The sequence below is a fragment of the Balaenoptera physalus genome (assembly GCF_965194825.1).
Source record: "Balaenoptera physalus genome assembly, chromosome: 3".
Lineage (NCBI taxonomy): Eukaryota > Metazoa > Chordata > Mammalia > Artiodactyla > Balaenopteridae > Balaenoptera > Balaenoptera physalus.
Genome location: NC_138890.1, coordinates 142,974,926 through 142,995,918, shown reverse-complemented (window position 1 = coordinate 142,995,918; position 20,993 = coordinate 142,974,926). Strand labels below are relative to the sequence as shown.

At 37.6% G+C, this 20,993-nt stretch overlaps 1 protein-coding gene and 1 pseudogene across 3 annotated transcripts in view; one reads left to right on the top strand and one right to left on the bottom strand.

Annotated features, from left to right (window-relative positions):
• The window catches only part of PLCXD3 (phosphatidylinositol specific phospholipase C X domain containing 3), a 434,729-nt gene that overhangs the window by 147,431 nt on the left and 266,305 nt on the right, over positions 1-20,993 (bottom strand). The gene's annotated exons all lie outside the window — the stretch shown is intronic.
• On the top strand, positions 11,949-12,561 carry LOC309658007 (iron-sulfur cluster assembly 1 homolog, mitochondrial pseudogene; annotated as a pseudogene). The gene has a single exon. The product of its transcript is annotated as an iron-sulfur cluster assembly 1 homolog, mitochondrial pseudogene (transcript).

Genomic DNA, 20,993 nt, shown 5'->3' with positions numbered 1-20,993 from the left:
TTTATAATTGTCAATGAAGAGAATCCTGGAAAAATGGTGAAGACTGCTACTCAAGACCTAGGAGCTTTATTCTGGATATAAGACCTAATTTTTTTTAAAAACAACTTAGACTTTGAATGAAACTTGACAGCTCTCTGTCTTCATCACCTGATACCTCTTTGAGTACGAGTATTCAGTCTCTCTGTTTGTACATCTGTAAAATGGGAATAGTATTGACTGCACAGGGTTATTACAAGGGTTAGAGTTAATATGTGTAAGTGATTGTCAGAAGGCAGGCCCTTGATAAATGGCAGTTATTACTGTGATCTTTGCCTATGATATTGCTGCAATAGTACTTTTAGCTGGATCTCCTGAAACTGTACTTCTGCCTGTGGGAGAGCTTTCCAGCCTACTGAAAATGATTCAGATTATACTTTTGGAATCACATATACGAAGCAAAACCAACAACTGTCTTTAACCTCTGAAACAACTTCCTTCAGACTCTTGGGATGCAGGGTGACCCTAAAACTCAGCAAATGCTCTGCAGCTAGAATAACAGCTTCCAAAAGGGCCAGGCAAAAGGAGAGATAGTACCTTATTACTACCCTGGTCAGCGCCTGAAATTGAGGATGCAGGCAAATAGTGTAATATGATGATCGCAAGCAAATGTGGCTGGAAGGAGGCTGTAAAAGAAACTGAGATCGTGCATGTGGGACAAGGTTAAAGAAAGAGAGAAAGGCTTCTAGGATGAGCATCTCAGTCACAGCCTGCCCTTCTCCTGAGTTCTGGCATGAAGAGAAAGGAATGAGCCCACAAAAACATCCCTGTGAAAGATGGAAAGGTCAAGCCTTCATCTAGATATTGGAACTATCTAAAATAAAGCCTGAAATGTTCACTATTTAATTGGCTATGCAGGGCCAAGCCATGTGAACAATAATCTAAGAGTACTCATGGGAGCATATGATGGGTCCCAACCATTGTGCTCATTTTCTTCATTTTAAAGTGAAAACAAAAAGTGAAGTCCTCCAAAAGAAATTGTTAGGACCTGGAGCTCAGATATTTTAACAAAAATCAACGTGATTCCTCTGGTTTAGGTGAATTCTTCCAAAGAGACTTTTTCTCTGTAGTTGTTTACGGTCTCCTTCCTACTACTAGAATGGAATTACCTAATCTAGCTTGTCTACCTCCATTTCCAGCCCCTAAAACAGCCTGGAACATATTCAGTGTTTAGTATGTAATTTCTGAATGAATGAATACTGATCTTGTCCAAGTTATAATATGGTGCCACCAACTTCATCCAAGAAGAGAAATTGTCCTTGGGAGGTAACTCTGGGTGATGTGAATCCTAAATGTTCACAAACCCAGGAATATGTTTCCAATACAAGGAATGTGAAAGCATCCATATATTATTTCATTAACCCTTACCAGCAGGGTAATTAAGAGGACAAAGGACATTAGTCTGATATCACACTAAAGAAACAGAGACCTAAGAAGGTAATGTAATTTGGCCATCTTCAATCAGTGAAATCATGAATGAAATAAGAAGAGGGAAAAACTAGATTATTAGCCTCATAGCCAGAAGCAACACTGAAGAAGATGCCTTTTCTTGGTGTTAGAGCCTCAAAGAATTACAAACGCTGCAGAAAACTGTATAGCAAGCCTCCAGGAGCTTATGTCAAAACACATAAAACTTGATCTGACTGAGCAAATTTTTTCTTCCCATTTGTGGTTAAAAAAAAAAAACTATAACATAAAACTTACCATCTTAACCACTTTTAAGTGTACATTTCAATAGTGTTAAGCATATTCACATTGTTGTACAAGAGATCTCCAGTAAAACTGAGGAGATCTTCAGCAAAACTGAAATTCTAATCACACTAAACAACTCTCCAGTTCCCCCTTCTCTCCACCACCTCCTGGCAACCATCATTCTACTCTTGGATATTTATTGTTGCCAAATTCTATAGTGTACCCCCATTAAATTGTTGAAATGGTCCTTAGATGAACTGCGCATTAACATAATGAGATGTCTGGAGAGTAAGCTGGCTTTAAGGAGAAAAACATTCTTCAAAATATTTTGAACTCAAAGTTGTTGTTTTCTCCTTCAAGAACTTTGCTGAAGTCAGGTCCTTAGGGTCATTCTGGCATCTTGACTTCAGGAAAGGCCCAGGGGATCCCAATTTGTGTATGGGTAATGGAATGATTGCAGCTGGGAAGCTGCATATCTTCTATCACAAGAGGTCAGTTTCAATAACTACACTGAAACAGAGAGAAATAAGTTCTACCTACTGATACACCAAAATATTATTCTTAATCTAATAGCCTTGGAAATAATATTCAGGTCTTAAATTAAAATGGGTTTTGTTCCTGGGGTACTCAATTTTCTGTTCATATCCTGCCTGCTAGAAGAGATTGTTAAATTCTTCCAGGCAATTAAACAATAAGTAAAACTTTATAAAAATGAAGGGAAAAGAACAAAAACATGCTACAGATGGAGGACAGGTTAAGGCAGAAAGAGTGATCAGTGAGTTGCTTTATACAACAATCATATGAAGATGGGTACTATTTCTACCCCCATTTTCATATAAGAAACTGATGTTATAAGACAATAAGTAACCTATCCAAAATCACAGTGTCTTAGAAGCAGAAAAGGCCTTAGAGGTCATCTGGATCAAATTCTGTGTAAATGCAGATGTTTCAAAGATGACCAGCTCTCTTTACACACTTCTACTAGAGAGGGTAAAAATCACATTGATAAAAGGTTCTTCCTTGCTTTCAGCTTGCCAAAATCTTCATCCCTTTAAATTCTTTTTTTTTATTGCTTTAATTTAGAACTTCATAGACCTCTCCTTCATGTGTCTGAGGAGAGGTGGCTATATTCCCATGCAAGTTGGCTTCCAGAAACTTCAGAGTCAATGACTCGGTAAAGCCATCTCCACAATCCACAATCCCTTGTTCCCCCTACACCCTGCAGCTTTCCAAAGTCTCCGTGAAAGTTTGAAGCCCAGAACAGAGCACCATGCTGCAGATGGCTCTGCCCAGCACAGGGTCAGCCAGGCGATTATACCCGTTGCTCTGCTAACTATATCTGGCGCTGCAGCCCACGCGTGCATACACATTATTGCTGCCATGTCACCCTACTGACTTACAGCCAGCTCCCAGTTGGCTACGTGCCCTAGATCCTTTTCTCACAAACCACAGTTAAATCAAGTTTCTGTAGACCTGCTTTTACATATTTTATATTTTGATTTTTTTTGTTTGACTCTTGTTAAAGCTTGTCAAAATAGCTCCAATTAATCTTCAGGTTTATAAATCATTTTAAAATTTAGCCTCTGTTACCTAATGTATCAACTTGTAACAATCAGGAGTTTTCTCATAAATCACAGTGAAAGAGACTTCAGGCAGGCAGGCACAAGGTATTCTGGGATGGGTGGGACTGGGAAGAATCATACAGAACTTTTCTCATCCTAGGATATGGGTACAGCCTGGGGCTGAAGAACTTAAAGAGAAAAGTCTAATCATCTAAGGTGGTGTCCAAAGCTCAGACTTGGACAAGTAAACTTCATGTGAGCAAGTTCAACCTGGCTGAAGTTTGCCTGTGTTTCTGGGAAATCTGCTTGTAGGTTTCTTATTATCTCTGTCTATATATTGGACCCTGTTCTCTGTGCTGGACCAGAACTATTGTTGGACCCTGTCCTCTCTGGATATGGATATTCTTCTAATCACTTGACACTGGGTCTACCTGGCCAATATCTTCTTCACCAATGGGAAGTTCCATTCCCCTCTCTGGGCTACTCATGTGTGCCCCTCCTACAACAGTTCATTGTTCTCTACGCAGCTGCATTAGAAGCTGAGTACTAGATGCAGTAAGGAAACTGGTGAAATGGCCCTCTTTACATTCCCTTGTTTATGGTGGGACGGGTTCTGGAGCCTACGGCAGGGCTGAGCCTGCAAAGGGAAAAGAGAAAAGTCAACAGGCTTTGACTGAGGGGAGACAAGGGAAAAGGAGCTACGAAAGCAAAGAGCCAGGTACGTCCCACCAGGGACCCTGTTAGCAAAGTAAATGAGCTTAATTAGACATGATGGAATGAGAAAAAGAGATATTTTATTTTATTGAATCCTCACCATAAAGGATGTGAGTTTGGTACTGTCATTATCTCCATTTGGGAGCTGAGGAAATTGTAGCTCAGAGGGTTTTTAGTGGCTCCCCGAGTCAGCTGGTAAATAGCAGAGTCATGGTTTGAACCAAGTTTGTCCACAACATTAACTGCTAAGCAGTTTACAGATGTAACACCACAGACCTAGTAGATTTAAGTGAGTTGCCCAACACTTGGTTGCAGATCCAGGACTGCCATCAGGGTCCCAAGTCAACCAACTGATTCACTTTTCACAGTACAAGGTGATCCCTTATCATCACTTCCTTTTTTAATCACTTACAAATCATTCAGGTATTACCATATGAAGTCGCTGGGATTTATTTTTCCTCTTTTGGACATTGTGACATTTGCATACCTTTACACCTCAGTTTTCACAATCTCTAAAAATGATTCCTTGATTCTATAGTATTTTATCATTTTTCCCCCTTAGTACCCAGAGATATACGTTGCCTTGGCACAAAAGCTTGAACACATTTGAAAACATTTTTTCTTACGATCCTCTCACTTTTCTTCTGAAGATTATTCATCCTGATTGAAAATCACAAGTGAAACATGAGTAGGTAATATCATGTACACCAGACCTTCTTAGCCACTTTACACGCATCCTCATTTAATCCTTACAACAACCTAAGAAGTATTATACCTATGAAGTACTCATAACAGTCTATGAAGTACTATTATTATCCCTAGTTTTTAGTTGAGAAAACTGAAGCACAGAGCTAATAAATGGCAAAGCCACGCTACAAAGCCCAGGTGTTTGAAACTAGAGCCTGCATTTTAAAACTATACCTCCTCTGCCTGAATTACATAGTCCTTATTTCTCTTTATCATTTGTTCATTTCACACCATCTGCCCTAAACAATGTTCTGACCTTTCCTTATACTACTTCTAGTTCCAAGTATAGCGAAGAGAGATCTTAGTATTGTCTTCATTGTTTTAATCTCAACCCTTTCTTGACTTCACCCATGTTAACACATTTCTCCAATTAAGTGCCAGCTCTTACATCTTTTGTACATGACATTTGAAATACATTATATTGGTTTTGTAGATGTATCCTCTTTTTTTGCCTTGTGGCTATCATGTATACTTTTGTTGTATTTTAATAGAATTCCTCATATTCCTTTACAGAGGCTAATAAAAGCATTATTCAAAATAATTGTGGAGTTGAATATTATTACTATATTTTGGTTCAATAAGTCACTATACAGATCATACTTGAATTACCAACTTATAGATAACTGGAATACAAAACTTTAAAATCAAAGCAGTATTAAAGATAGCAAAGTTTTTTTTTTTTTCCTTGAAGGCACAGAGAAATCTAATATTTCTTCAAAGTCTTTATTATAACAATTATTAAGTATATAAACATATAAATTATAAGAAATTGGTTGAACATACAGTGCCATAATGGCTAAAAACTGCTGTATAAAACAAATTTCTATTTCATTTTGTTCAATTATCATGTGTCTCATTCAAAAAACATTGAGCCCAGCATAGTCTTTATTAAAGTTCACTGAGATCATCACTTTACTGAAATTAACCCATTATTGATCTGGACTTGTTAAAAATTTTGAATAATGGAGCTGACTTGAATAATTTCTTTGGGTTGGCTTGTTCTCAGATCAACAGGACAGAATCTTTTGTGCAAGATCAGAGTCCCTCTATACTGGCTTTGTCATTTGTCAACATATATATATCACACAACTATAGGCCAGACATATTCTGGGCACTGGAAAAGATTCAAATAAGGTCCTGCCCTCAAGGTGCTTATATTCTACCCAGTTGACAGACAATGCGATATAAATAAAGTAATTAATTATTGTTACCCAAGCACTATGAAGAAGATAAGCCAATCAATTGTTAGAAAAAATGATGAGGGTGGAGGTGAACTGCATTGGCTAACACAGTCAGGGAATATCTCCTGAGGAGAAGGCATCATACTTGAGGCCATAAGGAGAAGAAAGCAGGCTGTTGATAATCTGGAGGAAGATTCCAAGCAAAGCTCTAAGACAGGGAGAAATCTGGAGGGTATGAGGGCCAGAAAGAATAGCTGGGATTAGTGAGTAAGGAAAGGGTAGAAAGAGTCAAGGTCAGAGAGATAGGGACCAGTAATTTTAGTAAGTAAATGCAGAGGGTTTTAAACAAGTTAATGATGTACCTGATTTATACTTTTAAAAGATACTCTGTGTAGAAAGGCAAAAAGAGGTCAGGGAACCTGGTTAGGAGGCCTTTGGAGTAATTCATGTGGGAGATGACAGTAACTAGATGACTAGTAACTAATAATGATTAGTGATTTTGCACATCTTTTAATGTACCTGTTGGTCATTTGTATGTCTTCTTTGGAAAATGTCTATTCAGGTCCTCTGCCAGTTTTTTATCAGATTATTTGTTTTTTGCTATTGAGTTGTAGGAATTTCTTACATATTTTGAAAATTAACCCATTATTAAATATATGGTTTCCAAATATTTCCTAACATTCTTTAGGATGCCTCTTCATTTTGTTGATTATTTCTTCTGCTGTGCAGAAGCTTTTTAGTTTGTTGTAGTCCTACCTATTCATTCTCATTTTTGTTGCTTGTGCTTTTTGTGTCATATCCAAAAAATCATTGCCAAGACCAATGTCAAGGAGCTTTTCCCTATGTTTTCTTTGAGAAGTTTTATAGTTTCAGGTCTTATGTTTAAGTTTTTAATCCATTTTGCGATAATTTTTGTGTATGGTATAAGAAAGGGGCCCAATTTCATTCTCTTGCCAGTTTTCCCAACACCATTTATTAAAAAGATTATCTTTTCCCATTGAGTATTATTGACTCCCTTGTCAAATAATAGTTGACCACATATGCATGGGTTTATTTCTGGGCTCCTGATTCTATTCCATGTCTGTTTTTATGCCAGTAGCAAACTGTTTTGATTACTATAGCTTTGTAGTATAGTTTGAAATCAGGAAGTGTGATGCTTCAGCTTTGTTCTTCTTTCTCAAGATTGCTCTGGCTATTCAAGTCTTTTCTAGTTCCATATGACTTTTAAGTTTTTTTTTTTCTATTTCTGTGAAAAATGCCATTGGAATTTTTATAGGGATTGCATTGAATTTATAGATGGCTTTGGGTAGTATGGGCATTTTAACAATATTAATTATTCTTATCCCACAACATTGAATATCTTTCATTAATTTCTGTCTTCTTCAGTTTCTTTCATCAACTTCTCATAGTTTTCAGTGTATAGATCTTTCACCTCCTTGGTTAAGTTTACAGGTTTCCCTCACTCTCTGAAAGTAGAGTGTTCCTATGAAATCTTTTGTAAGCAGAAATGGCATAAATCAAAGAAGCAATTAGGACACATGTTGTTAATGGATGTATAAAATAAATAAAGATAATGCAAAGATGCTCACAGACACAGTTCAAAGTATGGTGGCTTGATGCTGAGACACTGAGCATAGCTCCCAGGGATGGAGCTTAGCAGTGCCACTCTGGCAGCTCGGGGTGAGTGCTGCCTTTGTAATGGCTCACTGCAAAACAAATTTGAACACTTTTTGCCTTTTGCTTTTTTTTGTAAAAGTGAAAATCTTCTTCAGATTTCTTTTGGTTAGAAAAATAAGTACTAATGTAGATCTTTCATAAAAGCAAAATGGTATAAAGTGAACTTTCAAAAAGTGAAGGGTACCTATAGTCCTAAGTATTTTATTGTTTCAATTTACTATTGTAAATTGGATTATTTTCCTTTTTTCTCTTTCAGATATTTTGTTGTTAGTGTATAGAAAGGCAACTAATTTTTGTATATTGATTTTGCACCTAGCAACTTTACTGAATTTGTTTATTAGTTCTAGCAGTGTTTTTGGTGGAGCCTTTAGGGTTTTCTATATATAACATCATGTCATCTGTAAACTGAGAAAATTTACTTCTTCCTTTCTGATTTGGATGACTTTTATTTCTTTCCTTATCAAATTGTAATGGCTAGGTCTTCCAGTACTAGGTTGAATAGGAGTGGTGAGAGTGGGCACCCTTGTCTTGTTCCTGTTTTTAGAGGAAAATCTTTCAGCTTTTTACATATGAGTATGATGCTAGCTGTGAGTCTGTCCTATACGGCCTTTATTACATTGAGATATATTCCCTCTATACTTAATTTGTTGAAAGATTTAATTATGAAATGGCATTGAATTTTGTCAAATGTTTTCTCTGCATCTATTGAGAAATCATGTGATTTTTATTTTTTACTGTATTAATGCTGTGCATAACATTTATTAATTTGTGTATGTTGAACAATCTTTGCATCCTAAGGATAAAACCCACTTGATCATGGTTCATGATTTTTTAATGTGCTGTTGAAATAGGATACTCACTTTAGATTTAAGGACACACATAGACTGAAAATGAAAGGATAGAAAAATATATTCCATGCAAATGGAAACTAAAAGCGAGTAGGAGCAGTTATATTTATATCAGACACAATAGACTTTAAGCCAAAAACTGTCACAAGAGTCAAAAACTGTCACAAAACTGTCACAAAAGGGTCACATAACAATGAAGATATATAAATTATAAATAAATATATACACCCAACATCAGAGTATCTAAATATATAAAGCATACATTGGCAAAACTGAAAGGATAAATGGACAGTAACACTATAATAATAGGAGATTTCAATACTCCACTTTTCATAATGGATAGAATGTTCAAACAGAAGATCAAGGAAACAGAGAACTTGAACAACATTATAGACCAAATTATACAGAACATTCCATCCAACAGCAGCAGAATACACATTCTTATCCAGCACACACAGAACATTCTCCTGGATAGATCACATGTTAGGTCACAAAACGAAAGGACTAAATAAATTTAAAAGATTGAAATCATACCAAGTGTCTCTTCTGACCACAATAAAATTGAACTAGAAATCAATAGAAGAATAAAGCTGAAAATTTCTTTAATATATGGATATTAAACAATATACTCTTTAATAACAAATAGGTCAAGTAAGAAATCAAAATGGAAATTAGATAATATCTTGAGACAAAGGAAATGAAAACATACCATACCAAAACTTATGGGCTGCATCAAATGCATTAGTAAGAATAAAGTGTATAGCAATAAACACCTTCATTAAAAAAGAAGAAAGATCTCTTTTTTAAGGCAAAAAATTTCAAACAAGAAGTACAGTATGTCTTTTCTGATTTAAAACATTAAAAAAAATCCCAAATGAACAACCTAATTCTACACCTCAAGAAGTTAGAAAAAAAAGAACAAATTAAGCCCAATGTTAATAGAAGAAAGGAAATAATAAAGATTAGAGAGGAAATACATAAAACTGAGAATAGAAAAATAGCTTTAAAAAATCATCAAAACTAAGAGTTGGTATTTTGAAAAGATAGACACAATTGACAAACCTATAGTAAGACTAAGAAAAAAAGAGAAGACTCAAATAAATGAAATCAGAAATGAAAAATGAGACATTACAACTGAGGCCACATAAACAAAAAGGATTAATAGAGACTACTATGAACAATTTTATGCCAATGAACTGTATAGCCTGGAATAAATGGATAAATTTCTTGAAACATACAATCTACCAAGACTGAATCATGAAGAAATAGAAAATCTGAACAGACCTATAACTAATAAGGCGATTGAATCAGTAATTAAAAATCTCTAAGCAAAGCAAAGCCCAGGACCAGACAGCTTTAGTGTTAAATTCTAACAAATGTTTAAAGGGTTAATGCCAATCTTTCTTAAACTCTTCTAAAATATTAAAGAGGAGGGAACACTTCCAAACTCATTTTTGAGGCCAGCATTATGCTGATACCAAAGCTAGCCAAAGACACTACAAGAAAACTACAGTCCAATATCCCTGATGAATATAAAGGCAAAATTCCTCAACAAAATACTAGCAAACCAAATTCAATAGCACATTAAAAGAATCATACAGTATGACGAAGTGGGATTTAATCCAAGAGTGGAAGGATGGTTCAACATATGAAAATCAATCAATGTGATACACCATTAACAGAATGAAGGGTAAAAAACACATGATCGTCTTTATAGATGCAGAAAAAGCATTTGACAAAATTCAACACCCTTATATGATAAAAATACTCAACAAACTGGGAATAGAAGGATATTTACCTTAACATAAAAAATGAAATGCCCACAGCTAACATCGTAGTTAAAGCTGAAAATGATTCTGCTAAGATCAGGACAAAGTAAGTATACCCACTGTTACCACTTCTATTCAGCATAGTACTGGAAATCTAGCCAGAGCAATTAAGCAAGAAAAAGATATGAAGGACATCCAAATAGGAAAGAAAAAACTAATATTATTTCTGTTTATAGATGACATGATTCTATATGTAGAAAACCCTAAAGATTACACACATACACACAACAACAACAACAACAAAATCAACAGAAACCTGTTAGAATAAATGCTTTTAGTAAAGTTGCAGGATCAAAATCAACATACAAAAATCAGTTTTATTTCTATATATTAAAAATCAACAATTCCAAAGGGAATTTAAGAAAACAATCTTATATATAACAGCATCAAAAAGAATAGGGCTTCCCTGGTGGTGCAGTGGTTGAGAGTCTGCCTGCTAATGCAGGGGACACGGGTTCGAGCCCTGGTCTGGGAGGATCCCGCATGCTGCGGAGCGACTGGGCCCGTGAGCCACAGGTGCTGAGCCTGCGCGTCTGGAGCCTGTGCTCCACAACGGGAGGGGCTGCGATAGTGGGAGGCCTGCGCACCACGGTGAAGAGTGGCCCCTGCTTGCCGCAGCTGGAGAGAGCCCTCGCACGGAGGCGAGGACCCAGCACAGCCAAAAGTAAATGGATAGATAAGTAAATTGAAAAAAAAAAAAAAAGAATAAAATATTTAAGAATAAACTTGACCAAGGGGGACTTCCCTGGTGGTCCAATGGTTAAGACTCCATACTTCCACAGCAGGGGACAAACCTACAAATTTACAATTCATATATCTGTAAGGAATTAATTTCCAAAATATATCAACTCCTACAACCAAATACCAAATAACCTGACTAAAAAATGTCAAAAGACTTAAATAGGCATTTTTCCTAAAAAGACATGCAAATGGCCAACAGGTACATGAATGGAAGTTCAGCATCACTAATCATCAAGGAAATTAAAATCAAAACCACAATGAGATATCAACCCACACCTGTTAGGATAGTAATTATCAAAAAAACCCAGAAATAACAAATGTTGGTGAAGATACGGAGAAATTGGAACCCTTGTTCACTGTTGGTAGGAATGTAAAATGATGCAGCTGCTACAGAAAACAATATGGCATTTCCTCAAAAAGTTAAAAATACAACTACTATATGACCCAGCAATCCCACTTCTAAGTATTTAATCAAAATAATTGAAAAAGGCTATTAAAGAGATATTAGCACTCCCATGTTCATTGCACCATTATTCCCAATAGTCAAGATACAGAAACAACATAAATGTCCACTGACAGATGAATATATAAACAAAATTGGTATATACATGCAATGGAATATTACTCAGCTATGAAGAAGGAAGGAAATCCTGACATATGCTACAACATGAATGAAACTTGAGTACATTATGCTAAGTGAAATAATCCAGTCACAAAAGAACAAATACTACATTATTCTACTTACATGAAGTAGGTATCTACTTCATCAAAGTAGAACGTAGAATGGTGGTTGCAGGGCCTAGTGGGAAGGGAAAATGATGAGTTGTTATTTAATGGGTATAAAGTTTCAGTCATGCAAGATGAAAAAGTTATAGGGATCTTCTATACACCTTTGTGCTTATAATTAAGAATACTGGAATGCGTCCGCCGTGTCCATGGAGAGAGGCTGAGGTGGCCGAGCTCCGGCCCGAGGCATCGGAGCGCCGGGACGGCGAGGATGTCGGCTTCGTTAGTCCGGGCCACTGTCCGGGCTGTGAGCAAGAGGAAGCTGCAGCCCACCCGGGCCGCCCTCACCTTGACACCTTCAGCAGTAAACAAGATAAAACAGCTTCTTAAAGATAAGCCTGAACACGTTGGTGTGAAAGTTGGTGTCCGAACCAGGGGTTGTAATGGCCTTTCCTACACTCTGGAATATGCAAAGACAAAAGGAGACTCTGATGAAGAAGTTGTTCAAGATGGAGTCAGAGTGTTCATCGAGAAGAAAGCACAGCTAACACTTTTAGGAACAGAAATGGACTATGTTGAAGACAAATTATCCAGTGAGTTTGTGTTCAATAACCCAAACATCAAAGGAACGTGTGGCTGTGGAGAAAGCTTTAATATTTGACTCCTCAGGACTATTCGGGCTGTAGGCCCCAGGAGAGCTGTGGAAGCTCTAGGGCTTATTGAAGAAGTCATAGGACTGTCACATGCTTAAGGTTTGTAACGTATGGCTGCCTTACAAGGAAAATAAACTGATGCATTTGAAAATGAAGCCAGTGTGTTAGATTCCAGAAGAATTGATACTTGTGTTCTTTATAGGGGACAGAAAATGAGAATCTATTGCTCTCTTTGTGTCGTCTTTCTGATCTGTAAAGAAAAAAAGTTTTACCCTGCAATTAACTTCTCCTTCCTGCATCCTTTCTGTTAGAACTAGTTTCATGGAAGTTGCCTTCCTGGGGGGATTTCAGAAAACATGTTCTTAATAGGTGTAGATTGGTAGATCTTTTGAAAGGATTGAACGTACATCTCCCAACAAGATGGATGGCATTTAACATTCAGAGGCAGGAAGTCTTGACTGCTGGTGTGGTGTGGTGCTGCATTGTTTTTCTACCCAAACTGGACACAGCGTTTCTACATTTTTATCTAAAACTTCATTGTCAGATGCCTCATTTGCTTACCCTGCAGCATCCCCAGCCATTAGAGTACTGGACAAAGATTTCCTTGAACCGTAGTGCAGAATAGTTCTGAGTGATGGGATCAAAAGGTAAATACTTCACCCACCTGTTTTTAAGTCCATTTCTTTTGCCCACCCTAAGCGTCTGCTCGGATATGGGATCTCAAGCGGACTTAGATCCTTTTCGTCAGAAGGTCTCTTAAAAGCCATCTAGCCCATCCCCTCAGTTCTATACCCGGGGAAGCAAAACCCCAGGGAAGCTGAGGGGCTTTTGTCCCCCCTCACACTGCAGGCTGGGTAGGGGCAGAGCCGGGACCACCCACATCTCCCCCTCTTGAAGGTGACACGCCAGCCCTGCGCTCCGAGGCAGTCAGTGAAGATAAACGGGTGATCTGGCTTCTTTATCTGGTGAACATTTGGATAAGATTTCTTTGTAATTTGGAGAGCATATTTAGCTTTATTTTATTTGGGGTGAGAAGAATCTTATTTTAAAACCCATTTATGTGAATTACCATCTTGTTTCACCAGGACTGTGGAACAGTCGTTTATACTATCAGGGAAGAAGACATTGTAGCCACCCAGAACTGTTCTTTTGGAAGGTAGTAATTGTGAAGCAGAACATGGGGATCTTTTCTTATAATTCCCAATATGATGTGTACACTCTGGGTCCTAAGTCCAATTGCTAAAATTTTTAAGCCTAATATTTTAACCTGACATTTTATCACCAACTTTTCTTTAACAGTATTCCTTTTGTCATTTAGTTATTAATTTTCCTGGGTTTGACATATTAAGTGTTCTGTGAGATGACATATTTGCTTTTTTTGAAAGCCGATTCTTATGAATTGAAGTGGCTGAGTTCCTTTATGTTTGTCATATTTACTGAAGTACCAGGCACAAAATGCACCAAAACCAAGAGCAGTAGCTTTATGTAAATGCTCATGAATTTGTATTGTTAATATAACTGTCAACCCACTTATAATTTGTGCAATACTGTATATATGTAGATTGAGTTGCCAATAAAAAAAAAAAAAGTAAAAAAAAAAAAAAAAAAAGAACACTGAACACTTAAAGAACCATTAAGAGGGTAAATCTTATGTCATGTGTTTTTTAACCACACACACACACAAGAAGTGTCTTAAGGAAGGAAGAACATGTTTCAAGAAGAGGAGTGTGGTCAGTCACATCAAACGATCAAACGATGCTGAAAAGTCAAATAAGATGATAGAGAATTATCCATTAGCTTTAGCAAAAAAAAAAAAAAAAAATCATTGGCAACCTAGATAAAAACAATTTTCGTGCAGTGGTGGGGAAATAATGAGATTAGTATGCGGTAGGCAGAGGAAAGGAAATAACCTGAAGACAGAGGGGATATTTTTACAAATATCAGAGAAATAGTGCAGTGGATAGAGACACAGGTGTGGCGTCAAGGGGGATTTTTATTTCTTTAAGAGAGGTAATATTGATAGTAATATATGTTTGTGTAGTGACTGAAATGATCTGGTAGTGGCAGGAAAGAGAGGGGATAAATTTGAGATCAAAGGTAGGAGATTTGAGTGAATGGGATCCAGACCATGAGTAGAGAAGCTGGACTTAGGTAGGATCAAGTCATGACTTCTTCTTACCTAAAGAAAATACAGAATATGCAGAAATAGATGCAGGGGGGTGATGAGTTAATTGTGGGAAACTGAGAAAGTTCATATCTGTTTGTATCTATTTTTTTCCTGTAAAATAAGAGGTGAGGTCATAAGTTTAGAGTGAGGTGGGAAGGAGATATTGATTTGAGAAGCAAGAAGAGTATGAAGTTATTATCTCAGAGAATAGGAAAATGAATTTACTAGGGATGTGCAGTAAGATTACTAGGGATATGCAGTAAGATTACTAGGGATGTGCAGTAAGATTCACGGTCAAAAATGTCTAGTTAGTGGAGCCATCCAGGCTGTGTTCTCTTTCTTCAAAAATATTTAGCCACTGAAGTTTTCTGGGATTGGAATAGGTAGAAAAATGAGTTTAACTGAGTTGGAGTTTCTTCCAAGTAAGCAGAACAAGAAAGAGTAAGATGAGAATTAAGGACATTTTCAAAAGTGAAACTCTATTGCTAGACCCAAGGAATCTGAACTGATGCAAGGAGAAACGAGGACATGAGGGGTGACAATTCTGCAGCCTTCCTTTCTAGCAACTTTCAAGGTGATATCTTTATATCCCCTTGACCAATTTTTTTTTTCCTGAGAAAAGCCCAAAGCAGGTCATGGCAGGAGTGTGTTTAGGGCTAATTCTGTGCTGAGACAGCCCTGTTCCTCCTTCTCCTCATCTTCCTCCTCCTCCTCCACATGGCAACAGAGGAGTATAGTCAGAGTTGTGTATTGAAATAGGTTCCCATTTGCCCATGAGGACCCCTTCAAGTACATCTTCCTCTTCACCAGCCAACATGACAGAGGGGACCTCCAGGGAAGCCTACGAGGCAACTAAGGTTGTCATTCATTCATCAGAGTCCACTTACCTTCATGAAGAACAATTCTCCAAGTGAATCAAGGAACACAACCATCATTTATAATGTTGACCAAGGATAAACATGGCTGCTTCATAAAAATTAATTCACAAGAAGAATTCTTCTATGTGAAACGTAATATTAGCTGACATTTAAGATAGAGTGGTGTAAGAGTTGTCCACTCCCAGGATCCATAATGAAATATAGGAACATAACAAGAGCACATCTAACAAATCAATGGACCATCTGTTTCAGTACCTGATCTCCGGAGGTGACTAATCCTGGCAGCTTCTCAAGCATGTTTAACCGTCTCCTCCTGACCCTCTTTCTGACCCATCTTCCTCTCTTAATAGAGCATAATAAAAGCATATGGTGCTGTAGAAAGCTTCTGGTTGCCGAATTTCATTTGAACCATGGTAATTTTCTCTCTCACTTTCCCCTGTCTTCTAGAATATATGATTTTTATAATTTTCTGGTCCCCAATCTTCTGAGACTGATCCTAACCCTACACAGAGAAAGAGAACTAAGAGAATCTATAAGCTTCTTGAGGGTAACAAATTCCATGATTGTACCTAGAAGTTTCTTGAGTGCCCATGGGTAATGGTTATGGATAAACCTCATTAGTGGTAATAGGTAAAATTTCCAGATTAACAGAGCTGACCCCTTTAACCAACAATAGTTAAAATGTGTGCATATGTGTGTATGAGATTTTACCTTCTCTTGAAGGCTCAGAGTACATCAATTACTCTACTAATGTGCTTTAAAGCAATGAAGGTGTTAATAATTACCTTAGGTCTATCAGATTATTTGGTTCTATTTACATTGTCCCAGGCTGTTCACTGGGAACAGTATGGACCCCAGCTTCTGTTCCTACTCTGGACCTGTCTGGAGGAATGATTAATTAGGTAGCACCTGAGGTCTACTTATAGGAAATATCAAGAAGCTTCTTGGAAAAGAAGTTATCTTAAGAGAAAGTTGATACACCTATGGGCATGCACACACACACATGCACATGCACATGTACATGCAGAGAGTGAATTAACATTGAGAATGATGCAGAGTACAGAATAAAACCTATTGTCCTCTGCCCGGCCCTCATAAACTCATTATTGCTGATGTATGTCACTCAACGGTTTTACTCCTCCTCTTTGTAACTTATTCTTTCTATTTTGATTAGGTAGGGTTGAACTTAAATAGGATACAATAAACTCTAAGTAATGATATGAGAAATCTTCATATGAGTAAAGTGTGTGAGCCTTAACATATAAACGTATCTATTTTAACAACTCGAAGGTTCTTTTTAAAATTTTAACTCTTTTAGAGCACTGATTATGCTAAAATAACTAAAATTCAAGCAAGTGAGTTATAACCACATTTATGCATGTTTCTATTCCATATAAACCATGATTTAAATAAATGAGGTATGGTTTGCAAATACGAAGATTGATCATCTTCTTTCCATCAAAACTCAAGTTACTGTTTACCTTTGTGTTTGAGATCTTTCTGATGCTGATTATTACTACAGTTTGCATTTATGACGCCACTATTACTTCAGAGCAATATTGAAAAGTTTTAGTTTATAGATAAGGTGGACAAATCTGTGACCTATAAATATAACAAAAGTAGCTGGTCCTGTAACACACACAAAAAAGTGGGATTAAATAGACAAGAACCAATATGGAGTGTCTCCTAAATTGTCATTAGTGACCACTAGCACCACCAGATGGTCTGATTTTAAGTGCTCTTGACAGCTGGTATCAATGAGCATCAGGACTTTAAGTAAATGAGGGGGAAGATTTTACATTTATCACAGTGACCTAATTTGAACACTTAGGTAGCAATTAAATCACTTTTATTGTGATTTTATTGAACTGTAATGTCAGTTATCAGAAATGTTCCCAACCTGGGCCATTAGCCTTGAGTCAGATATGGGGCTCTGGCTCTAAGCCTGATTGTAAATTTTAACACTCACAGATAGACTGCATGGTCCGTTAGAAAGAACTTAGTCAAAGATGTATATTTAAATTTGGTTCTGCCACTTACATAAAGGTTCCTCTTAGAGATACCCTAAGCAGTGTTTCTCAAACTAAATGGGTATATAAATCACCTGGGGATCTTGTTAAACTGCAGATTGTGATTAAATCGGTCTGAGGGCTGGGGTCCAAGATGCTGCATTTCTACCAAGAACCCATGTATGCCGATGCTGTTGGTCCCTGGATCAACGCTGAGTAGCAAGGCCTGAGGAGACTATTGATAGAACATGTGAAAAGCATGTGTGTTTGTGAGAAAACACTTTGTAAACTGTAAGATGATGGAAGTATCATTTTATATTGATTAGTAAAAGTTGGTGATTCAGTTCAACTCATCAAGAAAGAGCCCCAGTATGATAAATTATGTTCCAGATATTCAATGTGTTTCTTTTTAGCAAACTCAAAAACAAAACTGGGAATTGGAAAGGCAACACAAGAAAGATAGTCATTCTAAACAATTTTGTTGTTTTTTGATTGCTTTGAAAAATTAACTTCCATATCACTATCAGAACTAAAATGATGAAAAGAAATGACCTGTTTTTTAAAAGAAACTTGTACAATTAGACCCAGTCCCAGATTTGCTCTGTAGATTGTCTCATCCCAATCAAAATAGAAATAGTAAATTACAAGGAAAAGGAAGATAGTTGGCTCCAGGAACAAGAAGAAGAGATCACTGTGAGGGAAGAAATTTAAAACTAATAAAAGCCAACACAAGAACACAGAAACTGGAGCTATATAAACATCTAGTTTCCCTAAGTAAGACTGTTCTTTTTCATTGGTGTTAGCATTTTCTGGAAGAGTGTACAAAATCTACAAGAACAATGATCGATTTCTAAAGCATTTCTGTGTTCCTTATCTAAAGTACAGTCAACAATTCCTGTTCAAGTTTTGATCTGAAAACTGGCAAGGAAGAGACCAAAGAAAGGCATATCACTTCCAGATTGGCAGGTGGCAAGTTTAATAAGCAGGGAACTTACCTAAGAAGCTTGTTTTAAGGCAGCTGCAAGATGACTGGATCTCCGCACCTACCCGCCAGAATCTTAAAAGTTTATATAGAGGTCTTAAAGAGGTTCAGCCACATACACTGTCCAGATGGTCTCAGTAACACATTGCTCTCTCAAGGCTGCATCCTTGAAAATGGTTCCCACTGTGTGAACAGTGGGCAGAAAGTACATTCCAAGGACAGGGGATGGGGTAAGCAAACTCTGCCCGGGGCCAGCTCGAAGGCCAACTGGTGGTCAACTCAGTAATCAACTCTGACACCAAGGAAACATACACTCTTTCTGAGATTCTAGTCCCACAACATTTTAGCCAGTCTTTCATTATTACACGGTCAATTTACTGTACTATGTGAAGAAGACTTTCATCACATATCAGAAAATACATAACGGACCCCTCCCATGGAGTAAAAACCCTTCCTGATCTTTTAGATTTTGGACAGAATGACTCCCTGTCATAGATCCAGATCACCAACAAATTACCCAGATCAAGCAACAGCTTGCTTGCTCCCATGATGGATCTTTTTACAATGGTTCTGGCAGCACTATGATTATAGAGTTAGAACTCGGCTTCAAAGATGCCAGAAATTCATCAGACTCACCTTCACCTGAATTTGATACTTTGTCTCCCTGCTTCCATCCCTGCTTTATCCTCTCTCAACTGTTTGTGGTGAGAGGACACATTATTTATAAGCCAAAATGCCAGGATATTGTTAAGCAAACATGTATGAATGAAAAATTAGCTTGGTGTCATCAGAGAGAGGAAGAAAAGACAAATGAGAACGAAATCTGAGTAACTGTCAGTGTGTTACGACACTACCATTCCTCTGAAAAATAAAGTGAAAGTAAAACTACTAATACCGATTACTAATTTAATTCCTTAGGCCAGTCAATACCAAATCATGAGGCCATTTAAACGCAGAACAGCCACTGAGAAATTTGGCTATGAAAGCATTCAAGATGCAGACACTTAAGAAACATTTAAAGATGCCAGAACTGCACACCTGGTGGGGAATATCACACACCTGCAGATTGTTCTTTGCACTAGCTCTGGGTAATCCAGATCAGCTGCCCCAGGTGGATGGCTTCATAATTAGACAGCTCTTCACTCTCCAGTTGCTCCACCTAAGAAAACCTGAAGCTTTGAGGAAGACCGAGCAGCCGTTCCCTTCTACAGAAAAACACTTGTGTGGTACATCAGGAGTGGTTTTAAATGGTGGAGATAATTACTTAATTCAAGCTGTAGCAACTGGCCAAGTAAACAAGCAGCAGCCAGGAAGCTATTAGCATGATTTTAAGGCAATTATTCCATTAGTGTTTAATAGTCTCCAATTAGTCTTCCCTGACTATCGAAGTTTGAACGTCTTTTTTCCTCCAAAAATTCTCACAAGTTGAGTAACGCGGAAAGGTACCAAGCCCATTTTTAAACCTGGATTTATATGTGCGGATCTGCCAAACGTACATTACAGAATCATGGAGGAATTCAGGCATGTAGATTGGTGAAATAGGGTTGTTTTTTTTTTTCTCAGAAGTATTGAGGGTGAGAATGGAAGGCTTTGCAGGGGATCCACTTTGAGTATAAAACTAAGAGGAGTTGGGAAAGCAGTGGAAATTCCCACTGCATCCAATGCCATCATCAGTATGTCTCTGCTGTAGGACTATCAGAATATCAAAGCCTCTGACCTCAGGTTTTCACTTTGTCCTGTGGAAAGAAAAGAAAATTCATCCTGTTCCTGCTAATGCCTATTTCCTTGTCCTCTCACCCTGATTAGTACTTGTTGTTGCTGAATCATCCAGATACAAACCCCAAAGCATTTCCCTCCAAAATTTCTAGGAGATTTTTCCTAAGGACCATTTTAAGGGTTATATCACTGAACTGATTGTAGGTCATTTCCCTTCACTGAGGTGCAATTTTCACATCTGTGAAATGGAGTTAATACTTATCAGCACCGACTGCTTCACAAGGTTTGGGGAAGGATTATGTGATCTGGGTTACATACTAGGGCTTTGAAAAGTGAAGTACTATAAAAAAGTAAGTTAGATTCAGACATGGTATCATATCATCCCTCAGAACTTGCAGTGTGAACTTGGGCTTTTAACCTCCCTGTGTCTCTGGAGAGTCACCTATCAGGAGGCTGGCAACAGAGTTCTTGCCCTTCTTACCTTTTATGTGAGCACAAATTCTCAGGTGAGACCATGTAAAAGTAACCTTCTACAAACCAAAAAATAAAAAGGAAGGAAGAAAAGAGGATAGGAATGCCTGTGGAAGTGAGAGTGGAATTTTGCCAACACAGTTCTGTGCTTTCTACTGTCTCCTTCAAAAGAGCAATCCCCAGGCTCTCCCAGGGAGCAGGGTAAGTGCAGAGTGGAGAAGCTGTCTTGTTCTTTTCCTTGGAGACACCTGGGCTCTTGGGAAGCTACCTCTTGAAGAAGGACAAAAGTAGACGAACCCTTCCCTTCCAGGGTTGGCTCTCAGAGTGTAGTCTGTGCCTATCATAACCGCCAAACATCCATTTG